At 40.2% G+C, this 22,081-nt stretch overlaps 1 protein-coding gene across 4 annotated transcripts in view; it reads left to right on the forward strand.

The window, feature by feature from the left end:
- Positions 1 to 22,081, forward strand: part of PTPN4 (protein tyrosine phosphatase non-receptor type 4) — a 123,324-nt gene that overhangs the window by 36,970 nt on the left and 64,273 nt on the right. Inside the window, exon 1 of one of the 4 annotated variants that reach the window (XM_015868628.3) lies at positions 5,950 to 5,972. The exons of the other annotated variants lie outside the window; for them this stretch is intronic. The gene's annotated coding sequence lies outside the window, so the exon portion shown is untranslated. Of the gene's footprint in view, positions 1 to 5,949; positions 5,973 to 22,081 lie in introns of those variants that run through there. 4 annotated transcript variants of the gene reach the window in all.

Below are 22,081 nucleotides of genomic sequence, written 5' to 3' on the forward strand. Positions count from 1 at the left end.
CTTTCCTTGAACAGATTTTCTGCTTTTTGGGGAGGAAGGCCGCTATTTGATTGATGCCTTTGTCTGCTCTACTAGCATGCAAATAAGAATGTAGGTTAGTTTTGGAAACCCTAATCTGCAAATAATACTTTCCATGTTTAAGGTTTGCATGTTGCATAAACTGCATGGATGTGTCAGCTTTGTCTGGGCCTGGGTGATGGGCCTGGGAAACCAGGGCAAAAGGAGAACTAACTTCCTTGCAGTGCTTGTGAAGGTAGAAAGTTTAGGAAAGCCTGGCTTATATCTTTTGGTTTATGTCAACAAACCTCATTATCTCATGGGAGGCTTCTGCTGAAATCACTGTGGTGTACACAGCCACAGGAGGGGGAAACTAAAATCCAGAAGTGATTGAACAAGGGAATAGGTAAATAAGCAGTATGACAGACTGCTACTGTAGCAGTTCTCTTGTTACTGTGTTCTTGAATTGCACTGTGAGTGTTTTGGTGTACAGCAAATACTGTTGCTTCTGGTTGAGTTTCTAGAGTCTCCTCTCAACTTGCTGTATATGCAGCTGAGTGAGGAGGGATAGAGCCCTGACGATGGGAAGAGTGAAAATAACCCTTCCATTTATTTTTCATTTTATGATGAATTAAAATATTCCGCAGTAAATAAACCTTTTTGTTAGGAAATAGCTTGAGCTTTTTAAACTGTCCTATCTTCAAACTTTGGAATTAATTTCATTTTGGAAATGGTGTCAGGAAAATGTACCATGTTTTGCTCTGCTTTCTTGTGTGATCTGACCCAGTTAACATTTCTTGGGTCACTTTCACCCATCGGATCCTCTGGTGTTTCAGGGGCTCAAGGTGGTGGTGCTGTGCCTTTTTCCCTGCTATTGCTGTGGGTTGGAGGCCTTGGTTTTCAGCCCCAACTGGGTGCATGTGCTGGGCAGGGCAGGTTGCAGTAGGTGCCCTCTGCTCCTTTGCAATGGCACTTCTGGCTTTGCACAGTCCCTGTGCATGCTGAGGCTGGATTATTTTCTAATTTCTCAACAGTTAAATAAGCTTTGTTGGATTGAATAACTGGTGCAAGAAATATATGAATTAACTCTGCTTTCAAGATCACACCATTTAGAAAGCTGTAAGAGATGCAATAAGAAAGTGAGGCATGGGTAACCACTGAGGGTATATCCACTTGTACTTAGAGCAGAATTCTGCTAGAGAAGACTGAAAAAATAGGCTGAAAATTAACATCTGACAAGAAGCACTGTACGAGGAAATTCCTCCAGGAGAACTTCATTCTTGAGATTAATTAAAAGAAAGATTAGAAAATCTCTAGATAGCTGTAAGCTATTTAATAAAACTGAAGTAAGCAATTAAAATACTCAGTTTTAGTTACCGGCAGAAGCATTGCCTCTTTCCTGTGGTCTGGTTCTGTCACCGTCCTCCCAGTGGTACATCTGTTCTCCCTTCTTTTACACGAGAGCTGTATTTGTGGCTCATTATTGCTAGGTGTTCCTGCAGGACTTCAATAAAAAAGAATCCCTCTCTGGGTAAGGATGGTAGTGGATAATAACTTGTTTGGTGTCGGGAGCACTCATGCGGTCGTGAGAAGGTAGAAATAAAAGTGCTTTGTAGGAATTATACTAACGGGATGTATGTGAGAATAGCTTGAAGGAAGAACTTGATTAACATCTGAGACTGGAGCTGTCATTTACCCACCTTTGGGTAGACCTTACACTGCTGATAAAACTGTTGTTACTTTCTCAAACCTCTGGTTTCTATTTCAGAAATGTAATGCCTTAAACATTTTCCAGACCATCTGTTCAGATGTTTGAAGTTGCTGTCGTTCAGTAGAGTTGTGGTGCCACAAGTAAAAGGAGAAAAAAAGGAATAATCCTTATGTGTTCCAGCTATTGCTGTTATATGCAGCTGCTTCAAAAAAGGATGTTAATGAAGTCATTAGAGAGGAGAGTGCTCTGCTGAGATTCAATGAGAGGTGCTCATTGCCTTCCTCTGGTAGTTCCTGAGAAAATAGATGTGATGTTCAGTAAAAATGAAGGCAGATTAATACAGAAGCTTGTGAAGATAAACTTCTTTCTGCTATTCTATTTTTCAGTTGTAAACATAAAACCACCATCTAAAAATGTGCTTTCCAAACTTATATGGCAATAATCAGTACTCAGGAAAAGCCGTAGTCAACCCTTTTCTTTTGGCAGTGTATAAATATCTTCATACCATTTAACATTAAAAACACAATCGATTGTCAGGTTTTAACACAGAAATGCTAAAAGGGAAGAGATGCCTTTCCTAATAGCTGTTTATTGTATTAACTGTGTGTCTAAGTAGGGGGGGGGGGGAACAACAACCAAATTAAATGTTGACTAATAATTCCTAAAACAAATCAGCTTCATTTTTGTTGTAGCTTCCAAAGCATGGAAATAGATTTCCCCTTTAGCCCACTTCGATGTGTACCACACATAGAAAACAAACCATGCTTTGAAGGCCTCACATCTCTGCAGTAAGGGTGAAGTTGCTCATGAGATGGTGGCCCCATCTCCTTCCCTGACACTTCCTCAAGGTGCCTTAAGCATTGACAACAAAGGGAATGAGTGCATATGAATGGAGGCATTAGGGACCCTAGTCTCAAGCCTTTCATACCTTTCCTGTGCTTGCAGATAATCATTAGGAGCATATGTATAGTAAACGTTGTTATTTACTGTTGTGACCTAAAATCAATGGGGAATTCTGCTTAAGAAGTGTGTTTCTTCAGTGTCTCTGATCTAATGGTTGCATATTGCATACTTAGACGTATGCTGAATAAAACAGTATCATCCTGATCTGTAGTAGATAAAAGGAGGAGTGACAACACTTTAAAATGTTTAATAGCCGATTCATATTTTACAGCAGAACATCCTTCAAGAGCATGCTAAGAGGTTGGAAATAGTATTAGCCATTAAATCCTCTTGGTCATGTTTCAAGTTCAGGTGTGACAGTATTGTGTATTGCTGTGGTGTTATAGGTACTCATGTCCACCAAACAGCCGCTTACATGCTTGTGCTTCAGAAAAAAAGCTGAAACGTTCTGTCGACCTTCTCAAACTTCTTTTGGCAATGCTGAGCTTTCCATTTATTTTGTCCCTTGTTTAACAGTTTTTTTGTGTGTGTTTTCCAAAGCACTTCCATTCACCATTCAAGGGATTCAATAGAATTCTAATAGGAACTGCACATAAATAACTACAGAGATCAATGCTCCAATTCAGCCAAGAGTTTTTTTGTGACTTCAAAAGCCACAAGAGCATTTATTATTAGAACCACACAATTGACTTTTCTTGTATTATCATTTTGCATGGTGATTTGGTTTTTACCACCACAAACAAGATGTTCAGTGGTTTCATTTGAAAATGATGAAAATCATTTACGTCCTGAGTTCCGTGGCAGTTTAATTTTTATCTCTTCTGTGGAGCCACATTCATGTCTATGTGCTTGTTCAGCACTTTGCAAAGATTCAGCAAAATATTCACTCGGAAATTTTTCCTCAAAGGTCAACCAAATGTTAAGCACAGTGTCCTATTTGTGTACTGTAATGAAAACTAAAGGAAATTTCTCAAGTATGAGTTGTTGAATTACTTTTTGTATTTCTGACTGTATTTGCAAAACAGCACGGCAGAAAGTTGGTGCTTTTTGCTGTAGGAGCAGCTGGAGATGGCTAACAGAGAAAGTATGGTGTGAAACCTAGGGGAAATGTATCCAAGTTGAAGGAGGGAAGATTTAGGTTGGATGTTAGGGGGAAGTTCTTCACTAGGAGAGTGGTTAGGCCCTGGAACAGGCTGCCCAGGGAGGTTGTGGATGCCCCGTCCTTGGAGGTGTTCAAGGCCAGGTTGGACGGGGCCCTGGGCAACCTGATCTAGTAAATGTCTATGTTTGGTGGCCCTGCTAAGCAGGGGGTTGGAACTACATGATCCTTGAGGTCCCTTCCAACCCGGGTCATTCTGTGAAACCCAGCTGTGGCTTCAGTCATGCTGGCTGCCTGGGAATGTGGCTTTAGGGCAGTTCCTGTGTCCCATTTTGGGCATGTAATGGTATGGTTTTATCACCTTGGGTGGAGTGCATACCCAGGGGGAAATGGAGCTTTGTTCTGGTTGTCGGGAGAGCATTTGTACATCAGCAGGTTTTTCTGCATTGATGTTTTGGTTTTCACAGTTGCTGATAGATTGGAAAGTGAAATCCAGTTACCAATAGGGGCTTCTAGGTGGCAATAGCCTTCCCTAAGCCCTCCGATCACCTGATCCCTGCTCACCAGCCAGTCCTTTGCTACAAGGAGAGGATGCAGCTGGGGCTAGGAGCTGCTTTTTGGAGTTTCAGTTTTGGAGGAAGCTGGCACTGACACTTTCCCCACCACTGCCCCAGTCACCTCAAGGCAGTGACCAGCAGCGGGGTCCTCCTGTGCTCAAGCATTTTCTGACACCTGAGAAACATTTCTGTCAGCCAGGCGTGGAGGTGAGGAAGCAGTGTGTGTGTCTCTGGTCCTTTTCTCTCCTAGCACTTGGAGTGGTAAGATTACACAGGTGATGGTTTTGATACACCTTGAGAAGGGCTTTGATTGTGGTGAGGAGGAAGAGAGGCACCAATAGGACACTGTGAGAGCACAACTAGTAATGCACAGTGCCGTGACTGCAGTTATGTTAATGCTCAGTGGTTCTTTTATCACAAAGAACTACATGCATTTAAGATTTGAGTACTGTTGTAGTGTTATCTTAAGCGATAAAGGAAGTGAATTCAGACGTGCTCTTAGTTCCTCAAAGCTCTTCCCCATTTCCTTTTACCGCTTCAGATTGCATTTGAGTCAGCTGCTTTCAACTTGACACTTATGTCATTCAGACACCCGCAAAGTTAGTGTGCTAATGTCTGCTTTTCAGCTGACTGATAGGTACACCAAAGCCTATCCTATTTTGTCACTGCAACATGAAGCTTCTTTTAATTTCCCTGGCTGTTCAGCATTTAAGGAAACAGAATAATAATGTTGCTGGCATAATTTGTTAGCCTGATGTCAGAAATCTGTTAAATGTGACTTTCCTTCCGAAACAAGGCCCTTTCATTCTGTAGCCCTTCTTGTCTTCTCATAGATGCTTGGCATTTGACTAGAGTCTAAGCTGGAGTTAAATGAAAATGGGCATCTACAAATATGCATATATTCTTATATATGCATATATACACATATATACACATACACATCCTTAGAGAAGCTTTGTTCTGTTAAGAGATATGATGGGCTTGTTGAATCTTTTAGTTTTGTGTGGATCTTCCGCTTCTTTTTATGTCAGTAAGACATACAAACACCTCGTGTTGTCGAAACCAGCCATTATCCTTCCCTTCTTCCATTGCTGCTTTTCTGCAGCCAACCCCAAGTGAATCAGGGGAAAGAACAAAACCATCTGGCATTTGTTTTGAATGCAGGAAAGAGAAAGGGAAAGAAACAGGTAAAAGATGGGGAAGATTGAGAAAGAAAGAGTCTTCTTAGCCCTTGTGGGTAGTTCCCAGAAAACCTGAGGAATTGTTTAGAGTTGTTGCTGGTATGGAGCAATGCAGATTTTATTGCTCAATGCTACATGCTGTTTTATAGCTTCACCCAACACGCAATCCATTTTATTGAACATAATTTCAAAGTGGCTGAGGTTCCTTAACTAAGCCTGTTTATAGAACAGGTGGTTAGAAATTTACTTCAGAGACAAAAATATAGTCCTAAATTTAGACTAAATTCTTCTCTGGCCACTTCATTTACTCTATTCGTACTTAACCATTCTGTCTGCAGAAGTGCCTTCTTCTGCCTGACAGTTTGTCTGTGGGAGTGCTGCTGTCCTCTGTGTCAATTCTTTGGAAAAAAGTAATATCTAACTGATGTTAGATTTTAAGTTTCTCGAAAAACATTCCACCAGCTATCTATGGAGAAGTTAATCATGCTTCAAAGTTCTTGCGGACTATTAGACCTTCACTTCAGGTAACATAATCTGTTTCTTTGTGTTATGATTATTGGACTTTTAAAGATATTTCATTTCTGTCCTCGTTAGTGGTGAAACAATCTCTTGGCTGTTCTTAGTTCATCTGCATGTTTTTGGAGGCTTGGTCAGCTAATCCATTTGAGGTTTTGCAACACAAAGTGACAGGAGAGCAGACCTGCATCTACCGCATATGGGCTGTGTGCCCGACTAAGCGTCCTCATACGAGGATTTCCCTCTGTACAACAGCACGATGTAGCTGGTTTGTATTTGCATCTTATGAACTGCTGAAAATATTCTTTCCTTCCCACTTACCTTCTATGATCTTCTTCAGAAGAATTGGTGTCTGACCAGTTTGCATGTTGCTCTATCATTGTAATTGATTATCCCTGATTGACAACATGCAGAAATTGTCAGGATCTTGCAGAAGAAATGCATGCTTTTCAAAAAATAGCCTAAGTTTTTTAAGAGTAAATGTTGGCCTTGTGTTCTGACAGCACTGGTAGCACTTCAGAAAATGTTTTTTTTCTAAATTGTCTGTATTACTTCGAATGAAGTGGATCTTAGGGTCAGTCAATCAGTAAATATACTAAAGATCTGAATGCATTGCCTGTGAGGGGCTATTTAAAGGTGAAAACTGCCGAGATTAGTAAAGAAAACATAAGTTGGATCAGAAGCTGGCCACATAGAAGACTAAAAATGGCTATAATATAAGAGCAAGTAACAGGATGGTGAGATTATTAGTCATGCTCTTCAAAAATCAGTCTTGAAATTATTTCTGTCTCATTACATTCACTAATAATTTTCGTGCAAGAATTATGTCTCTTCTTATTAAAAGCTGTAGACAAGGCAATTCAGAAAATCAAGGGTTTTGGAGGACTGGATTGTTCTGTAAGGAAAATAAGATAAACTCATACATTTGGGCACTCAAAAGCAAGCATGATTTAATAATACAAGATCTAGTATTTAAGACGTCAGGACATTTCTTTGGCTTTAGGAATTGCACTGGTAGTAGTTCAAGTCACCTTTCCCAACATGAAGAATGTGGAAGGTTCACCTGGCAACTTGTTATCCATGGTTCACTGTTACTGTTGCACTCAGCCTGTGTCTGCAGATGGTTTCATTTGCTGATTTGGTAACAGCGCAGAACTGGGGAGTTTCATCCACAGCACCAAGAAGGGGGAACTGCAAGTACATGGGAGAGAAAGCTTCAGCACAGAGTTTGTATGTTTTGTTTTGTAAACCCGTTGAGATAGACTATGGTGGGATTCATTACAGCTGGTAGAGCGTAGAATTAGGATGCTTTTTAATGTATGCTCAAAAAATGATCTTCTAAGAAGTACTGATTTTCAGAGAAGATGATTATCTCACCTGATTGTTTTTCAGGCCTTCCTCAGTGTTGTATGAGAACATACCTGGAAGCAAATATCATTCTTTGCAAATATGTATAAGTTTTGTTAGTTTTCTTTTCCCTATCCCTGGTCACAGTTTGGCTACTATATATAAATGATGCACTTCCATAGGTATTACGGTTCCAAGACCTGTACTAGTGCCTTGTGTAATGCTTTCCCATAGCACTTTAGCTCGGCCCTACAGAGTTAAGCCCATCTCCTCAGTTCTCCCTGAGTGCAATTGTGAACATCCAACTCTTCCTTGAGCACTGATAACCCTCTGCAACAAGGGTCTCTGTAATTGTGCAGGTTCCTAAATGTAACTGATGATGGAGTTGTTCAAAACATTATTAATGCATTGCCTTGGAAGGGGAGTGTATAGATTCATGGACATCCTAAGAGCTGTGTTAATATAGCAGAACTTGTTCTCAACAATAATACCAGTGGATGCGTGCTTGTAGCTTACAGTGCAGCTAATGCATCTCCCTCAACCTGCACAGAGCCTACTGCAGTTCCTACAGCAGGTTTTCCTATATTTCTGTTGCCTTTCCAGTTCTTGCGCCTCCATCAGCGCTGGCAGTGACCTATGACTGCAGCCAGGGTGAGTTGGGTTGCATTTGAGAAACTGTAAGAAACAGCTTCGGAATCCATCTCTGCCATGTGGGATTGTCAGGTAGAAAGGAGTGTTTGTGCAGTTGCTTAAAAATACATGTTGGATTTGTCTATCCCAGCCTACTCCTGCAGGTCTGTTCCAATAGCATTAGATGCTCTGTCACAAAAATCTTTACAGCAAAGCGTTTTTAATCTTTCATGTATTTTCATACAGCAAAATGCCACGTTTGGTGTTTTCTTGGCAAAAGTAATGATGCGTATTTTCAATGTGCGTTAATTTAAAAGGGCTGCACTTCAGCAGTGCTCTCATGAATAGTAAAGCTGATCGCGCAGTAAGAAAGCTAAGAGGAGGCTTCTGCTAGAGAGTTGTAATTGTAGACACATGTGTAGGCACCAGTTAAAACAGGAAGATTTGTCTTTCTGGAATGGCCTGCCAGGGTCACTGCTGAAGATAAAATCCAGTCTTTCCTGGGCTGTGTTGTGTGATTGTGCGCCAAAGATGATATGCTGTAGGGATTGTTATGCCAAGTTATGTGGGATTTAAGGGTTGCTTGTTAACTAATGGAATTTTTTGTCTTTTAGAGTTGCATAAATGAACCTTTCTTCTAAGAATTTCTTTTGTTTCTATATTGATATTCCTTGTTTATTTGTACCGTCATCATCATTTTTCTTTTCCTCTCGCTTGTTAATTCATTTTCATACCATGAAGAGGGAAAGTCTGCTTCAGAATGACTGGCACAGCATGTCCTACAGATAAAGGAGTCCAGTGCTGTGTTGGGTCAGGTTAAAGATGCAGGCTCAGTGATGCTGACAGTGGTTAGTGACATCAGGTGTAAGGAGCTGGCCCTGTTTAAACTGAGCCTTCCTCTTGCAGAAACATAATAACTGGCATTAAGTAGGTTTCTGTTTTGCTTGCTCTTTAACACTGCAGATAGGAATGACTGTAGGTTTTATTTAGTGTGACGGGTAACTCATTTTCAGTGCTCTTAATAAACCTTGGTGAGTTTCCTCTGTCCTTGAGGTAGTGAAGACAGGGATTGACAAAGGAGGAGGCTGCTGTGTTACACAGTGTGTTGTGTGAACTCCAGCATTCACTGTCATGGCAAAAGAAAGAACAAGCATAAATTTGAAGTTAAGTGAGGCTCATGTTGTTATTAATGTAGGGCATGTAAGTAACAGCCCTTATTCCAATGCCAGTGCCTGATAAGAACAGTGAGATGTATGACCAGTGTGGGCTGCCGCCACTGACTCACTGTGCAACGACAGGCAAATTACTCAGTTTTCCGCATCTCCTCCTGCTTCATAAATGAGAAATATTGTTTCCTAGTAAAATATTCGAGATTTTTGGATAAAAGGAGCTTATTTTTCTTGTATACCTATTGTGTACATAAATTTGAAGTGAGAAAGTGCAGCAAATACTGGCTTCTGTGCAGGTCTCCTACCAGTACAGACAGAACAGTGGAGTCTCGTTGCTTGTTTTGGGTTCTGTTAATGCATCTTGTATTCCTGAAAACCTTAGTAGAGCACAAGCCAAAAGAGCTGTTCAGGTTTGATTTGGTACTTGTGTTTGTATTCTGTTCAAGCCTTTTTACTATTACTATCTGTCTAGCTAAGCACAGCTTCGATCAAATGTCTGATGCGTGCATTGATTATTGACCATCTAGTTTTATTCTGTAGGCCATGCACTGTGCCACCTTCAGATGAAATAGTACAGGGAGCCTTATAGAGAAGTTTTCTGACAATATCCATCATCTCGTTCACATGATGTCTTTGGCTGTGTTATTATATCACTCAGTTTCTTTGGAATACTTGACCTTTCAAGCACAATCTGCATTAGCTCTATAGTCTTAATCTCTCTCCTGGCACCTCTTGAAACAAAGTACACATTAATGATGCAGATACCACAAAGCAAATCACATGCCACTTGTTTCTTCCCAACTATTCTTCATTGTCATTGTTTGCTGTATTGTATGCGTGTCCTTGTGTTTTCTGTGGTGAAAGGGACCTGAATAATGCAGGAGCTTTTAAGGGGGACAGAGGGAGATAAGTAGAGAAATGATGCTGAGGTTTCAGATATACAGAGGAAGGTTTAGCTAAACATAAAAAAGAGCACCACTATTTCAGCGCTGACAAGTGGATGTTAATTTTTGGCTTTGATGCATGGTTTGGTTTTTAATGAATTCAGGCTTATTTTGTGATAGTCTGTAAATAGCTGTGGAAGTGGTGGAGGATACATGAGATGTCTGGTCTCTGGTGCTGCAGGAGAGAACGTGCTGTTGGCTCTTTCTGTAAATGATTGCCTCTGTATTTCTGCGTCTTTATCTCTTTCCATTGCATTTATCATCATCCTTCATCCTGCTTTAATTTACTGAATTTCTTACACTTTCTCTGTAACAAGAGCCTACTTTGACTTCATTGATTACTGTGTTTAGCACCCCATTTTACCCAGCTGTCCTGCCCCACACTCAGTGAATGCACAATCTGAAACTTCTGTTTGGAGTTTCCTTTCACGTTTTCCCCCACATTGTCACTGTTATCTACTCTTTTATTGTTCTTTTGAAATTGCTTTTGCTGAAATGAATGATCTTCTCTTGGCTGCATTCAATGCCTAAACTCCAATTTGCCATTTGGACCATGATTCTGACCAAACCCTCTGCATCCTCATCTTATGGCCCCTCCTGTCTTCCTTATGCTGCCATAGTGCTTAAACCACACAGAGAACCATGGCAGGGAGTTGGTCTGACTGAAAAATAATGTTGCCAAAATGGTGTTGTTTCTTAATTCTCCACTCTGGTTCACCATATGGCTGTACAAATGTCCATGTCAGCAGTAGGGAGAAGATGATGCAAGGCTGGAAACAAGTGGCCAGACACAGGAGTAGGTCAGGAATGCTGCTTTAGCTGGCAGTGCCAGGTTATGTCAAATAAAGAGTTCATCGGAGTAATGCCTAATAGTGCCTGACGTGATCACATCTTTTTGAAATCCTTGTATCTGTTGCTTTTTTCCTTAACTTCTTTCTCTCTCTCCCCTGTTGTTCAGTGCATTTTCCAAAGCTGCTTGTTCACCTTGTTCTTATCATTGCAAGTGATCAGTAGGGCTATCAGCAGAATAATTACAAAAAAAAAGAAATCCAAGATCTGATTCTGGAACGTTGAAATATGCATTTTAATTGAAATTACAAAACCAAACATTTTCAATTCTGAGCTTAGACTGAGACATGCAAGTCATATGGAATAGCATCAGAATCGTGTGCTCCCTCAGTTGTCAGGTAAACAGACGTTCTTGCTGGATCCAAGACCATATGTAATGGTGCATCTGCCTGCATTTAAGTGTCAAAATGTTTCAGCCGAAATAAAAATATCTTTTGTTGTTCCTCAAAAGTTCACGAATTCTGTTCCTTCTGTTGCTTATTTACTTGTATCTTGGGAAAAATACAAAACAGAAAACTCAGTGTTCTTGAACAGTGTGATATGCTCCATTAATACAGATTTTTCTGAAGCTTTGCTTTGGTATTCAGCTGTGCACGCTCTTTCAGGAAGAGATGATATTAATTACCCTCTGGTCAATCACATGAGCCAGAGTTTATCACATTGTCCTTGCTTTCATTCTGACTATTGGAATCCTGCTTATTGACCTTCAGAATTTCCTTTTGTTTCTAGGACAAAAGCATCAGTCTGGTTCTTTGGGAAATTAAACTCTGAAGTAGAACAAAAATCTGAGTTTAATACAGAAACAAGTGTGTGTTTGCTTGGACTGTAGGTGATCACTTGGTGTTATGGCTTTTTTCTTTCTGGTAAATAGGTCATTCTCCTGAGTTTAACATCAGCATCTGATGCACTATCCTGCTGAGGGTGAATTATTGAATTCTTATCTCTTTAAGTATAATCCTAAAGCAGAAAATGAAAACGCTGTTCAGTGGCAGGTAAAATGTAAATATCTGTGACTTCTGAAGCTTTGTCCTGTCGCTTCTTCACCATCCCCCAAAATATACCAAGGCTTTGTAATATTATGTGTGCATTTCCCAAGCTGATACTGCTGTGCTAGGCTCACAGTGCTCCCTGTCTCAGAGGTAATGTTGGCTACTTCCTCCTATTGCGTGTTGTCTTTATAGCCTGTATCCATCCTGTTCTGCTGGTACCAGTAATATGGATTCTCCTGCAAGCTCTGCTCCATAAGCTATTCCCCTTCTGAAAAGAAGGTATGATCTTCATTGAGGAACTGTCCTCTAGTTCCTGGGATCATATTTTTCTTGAATTGCTATTTGCATAGATGGTGATTGTATTTTCTTTACCTAAATATTACTGTCAAATAGTCAGTTGCCTTTGTTGCCTTGCATAGATTGTGTGCTTTCTATAGATGTCATACTCCTATCTGCAGCTGTTCTGAAAATGGGCACCTAAATGAAAGCTTTCTGGTCTCCAATAAACCAGCCAGTGTTCTATTGCAAAGCAGTTTGTGTTCTCTTAAATTTCTCAATCATATTCGATAGAAAAATGAGAGGGGCTTCTGAATGAAGACAAAAAATCAGGAAAACAAATAAAGTACAAAAGCGAATTTCAGATAAATATTCAAACAACGCTAATTTTAAAACCCTTCCTATCACCTGTGGTTAAAAATTGAACAGTCCATGGAATTTCAGGATGAGATGTGAAAAGCAGCTTTGTGGCATTATTAAAACTAGCAGTGGAAAGATGGCATGGCTACTCCTACTCCATCTTCCCATACTGTGTTTCAGAAGTGTCACAGCAAGCTTGCAAAATGGCTTACGGAATGTGAGGTGGCAAAAGTGTTTCTGGTTGTTGATAGATGCAAGTTACTTTGTTGTAGTGACCGCCATATGCCAGAGACGTACATGGAACATAGTCTGTTTTATTAAAGTCTACCATAAAGAATGCATAAGCTCTGTGTGTTTGGGTATCTGCACTCTTCAGTTATTTATTTTCGATTTCTTGAGAGCTAGATGAGATTTTTCTGCACTTCCATGAGCTCTGTCAGCACTTGCTCACTCTAGTTGGCACTTCTTCATTTCTCTCCTGTTATTTTTTTTTTTTTTTTCCCAGCAGATTTTCTTAGGGAAAGCAGATGATCTAACACTCTGAACAACTTCTAATTTGTGTTTCTCTATATATATACTTTGAGAGGACAGATGGACATGTCTGTTATTTAATAGCGCTTCTTTAAGAACCAGCACAGCTCCTAGCAGACTGCCTGCCTGTCACCAGCAGGTGCAAGCTTCTTGCTAGTTCTATGTTAAATAATGGATTTCTGCTCTCTGGATTCCAGCGGTGACTTTGAAAACAGCACGTTTTTGGATCTATGCTGTGGAATCCTCATACTCTTGGCTGGCAAAACGTTATTTTTCATTGAGAAATTTTAGGGTGGCCTTCTGTTGAATAAACATGCAGTGCTGGTCCTTGGAGAGTGGGAGCTACTTTTCAAAGGGATAAAGCCACGATGGTGGTAAACTCTTTAGCATCACCTCTGTCTGTCATACCCATTGTTAAGAAGTTCCTGATGCCAGCTCCTGAATCTGGAAAGGACAAGCCTTGCTTCATTTCTTCTTTATGTTTTCCTCTTTGAGACACCACCACTGACTGGAGGAGCAGCAGGTGCCTGTTCCAGTTCACTGCTGTTTCACTTGTCATGGATGGCATCACTGTGCCCAGAGACCAAGGGATCCAGCTGGAATCTCACCTCTTGTGTTCTCTGGCTTCCCAGTCTCCAGTTTCTGGCCCTGCTGGCACAGAAGAGAGGGCCCTTTCCAATGCTGACCGAAGTTGGGATGACTTAAACATTTATCGGACTGTTAAAGGACCCATGGAGACATGTTGTTTTATTCTTGGTAGCTTCCTGGAGCTGTGCAGTCCTTCCTAGCAATGGGTTGCCCTCCTTCCTGAGATGCAGGGAACAAATTACACGCTGTTGTCACACGTTTCCACAGAAAATGTCAACAATTTCACAGCAGGCCGGGGTGTTATCAGTATTTACTCAGTTTCCTGACAATTCTGGGGCTGTGGAGAGCTCTCTGATATTGGCAGCCCATTTCAGCAACATCTTTTTGTGATGGCTATTTGCTATTTACCCCAGTCCACTGTGACAGATACCTGCTGGAGTGTACTTGTTATCTGGTCAGGGCTGCTGGGCTAACAGAACTGGGTACTGGTTTTCTCTTGACTTACCACTCTTTGAGTCTTGTGAACTTGACAATTCTGGGCTATTTTATTTTATTTTATTTTTTAAAATTATTGCTTTGTAGTGGTATTAGATAAGAGAATTTCATGAGTTGTATTTAAAGCCTGAGAACCTATCTTTACTGCAGTTGGGAGAAATATTTTCCATAGGCAATATAAATAAGCTGCACTTCTAAGATAATACAGCTTATCTGTAGGCTAAATAGTGTTTGGCATAGCCTTTATTTTTTCTTTTTCTTCCCCTCTAATAAGGATGTCGAGCTCTAGTTAATGAAAAAGCTTTGAAGAAGCAGTTGGTGGCTGCAGTACTGATGCTGCTTTATAATAAAAAGTCTCATAATAGCATTATTTTTAGGATGTTTTGCCTTTGTCCTTTAGGGAAAAAACAGTTGCCATTAGAAGCAGAAGTTTCACTTTGTGTCAGAAGGTGGCAATTAAATTGAGGAAGCTGAGGGCATGTTTAATTTCAATGTGCCTGTAGAGGTGGGTGTAAGATGGGTTGGCCCTGGCTGCGGAGGCACAAGAATGAGAAGAGTTTCCAGACGTAGTGCCCACCTGGAACAGTGCAGGTGTGCCAACTTAGAGAGCTCGTCTCCTTTTAATGCAGTCTTTGTAGATTCATTTGTATGTGCCTATGCTGTTCCTTCTCCACATGCTTTGTACAATAACAGCTTTAAAAAATAAATGTAGTCTTTTATGTTCTTGGTGTCTCTTGGTGCTTGTACAAGCTCTAGATTCTATTCTCTTTTTAGATAAATAAAAAAAATTTAGCTGTGGAAAGCTGTATCGTGTCACTGTCAATATGCTTTTTAGGTTACGAATAGACTTGCAATTAATCAGTTCTCCTGCATTGTGTTCTCTCCTGAAGGTTTTATTTTGAAGGAGAATGATCATTAAGCATTGAATTAGTTCCCTTGGGACAGATAGTAGGGAAATGAAGGAGGGTGATGTCTTCAAGCCCAGATTTATGTATCTGGAAGGCTGTTTAAGGGGAAGTCACTGAATAAGCAGGTCCTTCACTGACTTTTCTGGAGGTAGGGGGGAGCTTTTAAAAACCATTTGCTGTTTTCTGTAATGCTATGGTAAACAATGGTGTTGTATTCAACCTTTCCTTTCACGTGCACTTGGAAGACTGTTCCATCTTCTGTGCTCACCTCAGGTGAGCAGGACATGGAAGAGCAAAGATAGTGGTGGAGCGGGCCAGAGAGAGAAACTGAGAGGTGGTTGGAGAGGTAGGTGTCATGTGGAGAAGGATTTGGGCTGTGAAAGGAATTGAACAGCAGAAAAGGGGATTGTTCAGCCTTGAGAAGTGAAGGAGGGACATGGAAGGGATCAGGAATTCTTGAAGGATGGAGAGAAATGATACAGAGCTGTTGGTTTCAGTAATAATTAGCCTTGTAGCTTCAAGTGGCCACTGCATCGGCTTGTTAATCTGTAACACGCAGGCACTGTGTTTGTGTCTGTTTTTCCAGGGGAAACAACATTGACCAAAAAGAGCCAGCCTTTTCTAAGTTATTTTAAAGATATTGTGTGAATTGCGTAATGATACATAATTTTGAAAGCGTGCATCAGTTTGATAGGATTTTTCACCTTCAATAGTAGCCTACAAAAGTAATTTCATTATTCATTATTGTAACTTATTTTTGTTTCTTTGCAAGCCTGTGTCTGTACCTTTGAGTGGAAGTACCATGGCTTCCTTATTGTGAGCTCGTGAAATGTAAGCAAGAATTGAGAGGAATTTTAGAACTGCATTTTCCTTTAAATAAGCTACAACATCTCTAAAAGGGCTCACTGGGCATTTGGGAAGCTACGCTAGATTCTTCATAAAAACTTATTTCATGTATGTTGCTTTTGAGTTTTCTTACTGACTCGATCTCGCAGGTATGTTTTCTCATTTGTTGTCTTATGTCAGAGCATTCCTCCATTACTCTTTTTTTTTGTCTGTTGTATCTGATTGACTTTGTTGTGGTTTTTGTTAATCTTCATTTTTCTGCACTGTATTTTGGGTTTATGCAGTTGGTCACCTCTGCATCATGAAGAAGGGGTTAACAAGCAAATGCTGTTTGGTTCTTTGTAATTTCTGCGCACGTTAGTGTTACTGGATCTGATCACACCTGATTTTTTCTTAGAATTTTTTTCTTAGAGACTCCCTGTGACTTTGGGATGGCTGACACCAGGATGAATTCCAGATGTTCCATCCTCCTGCCACCAGTAATGTCTTGCCTGTGGCTTTATTCAGAAGGAGACACTGTGACTCTCATGTGTTCTCTGTATTTTGAGTTTGTTCTTTGACAGTAGCTTCTGTTCCCTTTTAGAAAAAGGAAATGAATCTGTCCCAGAATGTTGACTGCTTGGCCTTGAGCAGAAAGCGCTCACTGATGGCCTCAAAGGAAAGGTATTTAAGGAAGCGATGACTTGACTTGCTGGCAGCATAGCATCTCTTCCACTGCTTCAGTAGAAAATAGTAGAGAGTTGGATTCTTACCCGTACCATAGGGACAAGAAGATGAGAAACATGAGTTCATTCTGCATATCTCTTTTTCATTAGGAACACTTGCTTTTACCACCTCTGTCAAAGGACTTCAGTTCTGGTTTGGAGGAGTTTCAGAATATGTCAAAGATTCACATCTCCACATACTGATGTTTGTACAGGGTGCTGATGAGAGAGGCTTTATATGTATGGCGATTATTTCAGTTATTTTACCAGTACAAGTCCCTGTGCAACTAAAAAGTTAATTATTCTCTTCTACAAAGTAGCCTCAAAAGCTGGGCAGAAGAAGCACAGTCTGATTTTATGTCCTGCACTGTGTTTGCCTGTGCCACAAGTGTGCTTGAGAATGAAATTACTTCCTCACTGTACAAATTACAACATCATTTTCTTTCTTAATTTGAGTTTTTACTTTGTCTTTGTTAGGGACCCTGGCTAAATGTCAGCTGTCCCCATGATAGCTTTTGCTATGTTTCCAAATATTAAATGTTTGGTATTGTAAAAGTATATTGATTTTTGGTCTTGCTGAGAAGCATCAGAGGACCTTGGAATTGGAATTTGCCACTCATTCATGAACAATGAATATGGCCGAATATGGCAAAATGAGGCTTCTTCTTTTAGAAAAAAAAAAGGGCTGCCCTTGGTTTGCTGCAAAAGTATTTGTTCAGCGTGTTTCAGTGGAAGGGGAGTTCCAAATGTGTTCTTTTTTGCTAAGCATTTTGTAAATGTTCTGTATTCTGGAAGGTGAATTAGTGTGGGTTGAAGGCTCTTAAACCGATCTGCTGCTTCAGTCATTTGACTTTAGGAATACATCGTTTTTCTCTTTAATTCTTAAGCAGCGAGAAAAGAAAAGGCTAAGAGAGGCAGCTGAACTGCAAATGTTATGTAACATAGCATATCTTCATTTTTTAACGTCAAATTTTTACACCTAAGTAGGGTGAACTTCACCGCTACATGTAAAGCTAAATTCAGCGCTTGATTAAGACTTCTTTAGAGGTAAACTGTTATGTATAATTGGTTTTTATCACGAAAAAGTAAATGTCAGTTATAAGTAAGGAGTGGCCAGAGCTGCAGCCTGTTGGTTGTTTTCCAAAGACAAAGAAGAGAGAATGTAATTATAGGCAAGGTGTTGTCACAGGTGATGAGCTCTTCCCTTGTTGGTTTGAGGCTGGAGTATCTGCCTTTTTTTTCTTTAATAGTATGATAAATAGTAGGGTGGCATAAAGCTTGTCATAGTCTTTTATAGCTTTGTAGTACTTTCTTCTTTTAATAACTTGTTGCGTTTGTGCTCTGTCACGTGCTAGCTCCACGTGTGGGTGCTCACTTGCCCTGCTCAACTGTTTTATTCCAACTGGGGCTGTGATCCATTTATTTTATTGCTTAGTTTTGAGTTAGCTTACTGCTTTGTAATGTTGCTGTGCTTCCACTTCTTTGGGACACAAAGCTTTGTACTGAGCTGAGCCAATGTGTTGAAGAAGCACTGGGGTCTCTGTTTTGCTCTCGAGGAGAAGCTGTTTGCCTACTCAGCCCTGTGAATTGTAGAGTGAATGAATGACTGCACCTGAAGGCAGCAGTATCTTCTTGGTTTTAAAAGTTTTTCACTTCTGAGCGGAATGCTCAGATCATTTTTCTCAATGGGATGTTCTACTAAATGCAATGAATGATGCTCGATGTTTTCATACAGGAAACATGCCCCGTACCTGAGAACTAATTTGCTGTTATGTTTAATTAGAAGTCAGATTCTTTAGTATTGATACGTGAGATTTAACTGTCTGGGCTGAGATGAATAGTACATGATCACAAATTTTGCCACTGCAAATTTTACTTTCCTAATATTTTCATAAATATTATTTTATGTGGCACAACTTCAATTTGGTGCTGGTTTGTATTTCAAAATATCCTTTTTCAAGGTTTTACAGTAGCTCAAGTTCCATTCCTGCAGTTTTTGTCTTTGCTTTTAGATAGTGGAAACATCGAGACTTATTTTGTTGCAGTATCTTTGCAGTTGGCCTTGGTTACTTGTTACTTTCTGCTCTGTTGGGAACTGCTGCAGTTTTTGTGATTTAATTTTGTGGAAAGTTCTCAGTAATACTGAGTAATTTTACGGGGAAGAAAACTATAGGAAAGAAAATAGCCATTTTCAGAAAGAAAAGGAAAAAAAAAACCAACCTATTTTCAAAATCTACTCTGATAAGCCCTAGGAACTGTACACCTTAAATAAGGTTGGGGCATTGCCATCCTCTTTTTGCATTACCTTTTATCCCAATACTTTTTATTATAGAAGCTTTGTATGCTTCTGTAAGTTTGTCAGTTCACTTTCAAAAGAAGGAAGCTCATCCTAAAAGTGAGGGTAATTTTTCTTTCTGCTTGTCTGTCTACTGAATTTGTTGAGATTAAGATGGTTGAAGAAAAGTGTATGGAGCCCACAGCCTGAGCCTAGAATTTAAGGTCACAATCCCTCACAGAATGCCGTGGTTGAGGTCAGCATGCCACAGCTTTGGAGAACCGTTGGCTTGGCTTCGTCTTGCACCTCGTAAGAAATACAGATGGAATCGTGCTGTCTCTTTTTTCTTCTGGACAGGATCTATGAAAACGACCCTTTTACTGAGTAGATTTGTTTACAAATCTGGAAAGCTCAGACCTCTTTGGATTCATTTAAGAAGCAAAACTCCCTCCTCCCCAGGTTCTTTTATTTCAGGTGAATGATTTTCAGATTTAACTGCTAAGTTTCTTGAACATGGGTGATATTGGCTGATTCAGTCAAATCACTGTGAACTTGTAGTCCGCTTGGACTGGCCTGGAAATAGGAATTGTTTCCTATAAAGAGAAGCTTTCAGAGGAGACAGAAGTGAGTCAGAGAAGTACTTATCTAACACTGGCTTTAAGTCCATCACCAGATTTGCTCTTCCCTGGGTGGAGAGCATTGAGCTCTGGTGCAGAGCCTGGCAGTGCGGGATGGAAGCTGAGAGCCAGGGGCATGGCTGGAGTGAGGTCACAGCTCTGGGCAGTGCTGCTGGAAGGCTTTCCTTGGCTTGTTCTTTCTTGGAGGAAGAGGCAAAGTTGACAGGAGTTTTCCAGGCAGGTAGCCAGCCAGCCATTATTTGAATGTTCCCAACAGAAAATTGATGTTTTTTTGGCAAAACTGAAATTTTCCATGTGAAAATTTCTATTTTATGGAAGTGGCATTTCTGATTAAAAACTAAGTTTGATGGAGAGTGTCCAATTAGTTATATTCAGCCTCAGAATCAGCATCTGCTACGTTTAAGAGTCTATTGAAGGTAGTTTGGCTTAGGTTTAGTTATTCTGAACAGAATATATGCAGACAACTTTCCTCCCTCTGTCTAATACTTCAGTCCTAGCGCCAGCCAAAATTCAACTTGAAGTTGGCTATAGGTAGAATAAAAGCCTTTTCTGAATTTTGCCAGTTTTGTTTTCTGTCTGCAGCTTCAAAGGCTTTATAACGCAGCTGCCATGGCTAGAACTAATGCTGCCCATTCAGCCAGCTGCTCTGGATAGATCTATGTGTATTCCAGTGGTTCATAACCAGTTCTGATTTTCTCCATTGCTTTTTTCTGTTAAGGCTGCCTTCTGGTAGTTGTGGATGAGGCTTGTTGGGTATAGAGAATGAATGACTTGTTCCTTTATGATCACATGAAGTTATAACATGCAACTTCGTAGCATACAGAGGTATTTTTCCTCTATCTACTTGTATCCAGTGGTTGAAGACCAGCCTTTTGCATTTTATTTTTTCTCTTTTGGCTTCTTAAACTATGTTAAAAATGCAGCTTCTGGTTTTAGTTGATCTGAACATGCAGCGATTTCAGCTTTTTTACTTTTGGTGAGCAAATAGTTTAGGCTCCCAAAGCTTGCAGTTGCATAGGAACTAGGATTTCTTTTTAATGCAAAATCTATTTAAAACTATTTAACCTATTTTAGGGAGCACGTTGAAAAACTTAGTGCAAGATTATTTTGAGAAGTTCTTATCAAGACGATATTTTGGTAATGTTCCTCTATAACCTCCATTTATTAAATCTTATTATAGAATTGAGTCATGAAACCAAAATAAGAGATCCAGCTTTGGGAATGGGAAGTGTTGTATTAGCAATAATCCGTGCTAGGGTCATGGGTTGCCATTTTAAAGCATATTTTCAAATAACAGCAGCTTCTGAGTCTAATCTACTTGAAATCATTGCAGGTGGAAGTGAGATTGGAAAGCTGTTCTGTTCATTCCTAATAGCCTTTTAAAATAATAAAAAGCTTCCAAGTATTTAGCAGCCGTGTACTAACAATTGAGGTGGTTTGTTTTATTCATATATTTGCATGTTTATTTATTTTATAATACGTTAAAAATAGAGGGATAGTCAAATTCATCGTTGTGTGATACTTAATACTCCTCTTCCTCATTCTCTGTGCAGGCAGCTTTATCCTTTTCTGCCCTTACACAAAGAACATTGTGTGTGGGAAGGTGCGGTAAGCAGGGCCTCACCCTGGCCTGCAGTTGGCTTCGGTCAGCTGTAAAATTTGGTTGTTTTAGTGTTCTGGCCTCCCTGATGGCTGTAATGACCACCAGGGACCCATCCAATAACATCTGGTAATGATCTGTTACTTACTGTGACCTTGTCTCTTCCCGTCTCTGACTTCCTGCAAATTCATAGCATCTGTTTTCATATTACAGGCTTGAAACTACCAATATACTGAAAGATGTTCCTGGCTTCAGCAGCACACTCGACTTCCTCTTGCACTGTTATTCTTTTCCTGAAGTGTTCCATAAAGCTGTCATACTATGATCGAGTGACTCCTTGGAGATCAGCTCTGGGTTGTTGTTTACAGAAAGCTATGAATACAGAATGGCTTAATAGAGAGATAGCAGTTCTGTTGTGGCTCGTCAGGGTGCCTGTAGGTACGCTGGATGTAGCAGGTTGCCAGCTGTAGTGTGGTATGGACAGGTATTCTTGGATAATAAATTTCAAACTTCAATTGGATTTGAATTTAACCATGTTGAGCTATTTGGAGTCTAGATTTGTAATTCTATTTATTTTCTTTCTATGTGAGTTTTCAGCATCACTTCAGGTCATATCTAATCTGGAGCAGCTTTCAAACTTCCCCATACTGTCCTATGTCAGACCCAAAGCAGACAAAGTGAGCAGCTGAGTCTGAGGCCTTGTTTCAGAGCACTGGGACTACAGCAGTTCAAGCATAATGAATATAGATGTTAATTAGTCAGAAGCATCTCTTCTAATAGGTTGCTCTCTTAGCTACACTCTTGTTCTTGGGGGAGAGGAGTAGAGCAGGAGGGAGCTGGTGAGTTGTAGAAATGGTTTAGTTTTCAGGTGAAACAATGGATTTCTGTGGTACTACTGAACTAACTTGCTGTGTTCTGTTATGCATCCTCCAGCTTTCTCTGATTGTCTGCTACCCTGTGTTGGGTGA

The sequence above is a fragment of the Coturnix japonica genome, chromosome 7 (genome assembly GCF_054131305.1).
Source record: "Coturnix japonica strain WE chromosome 7, WE-NBRP24, whole genome shotgun sequence".
Lineage (NCBI taxonomy): Eukaryota > Metazoa > Chordata > Aves > Galliformes > Phasianidae > Coturnix > Coturnix japonica.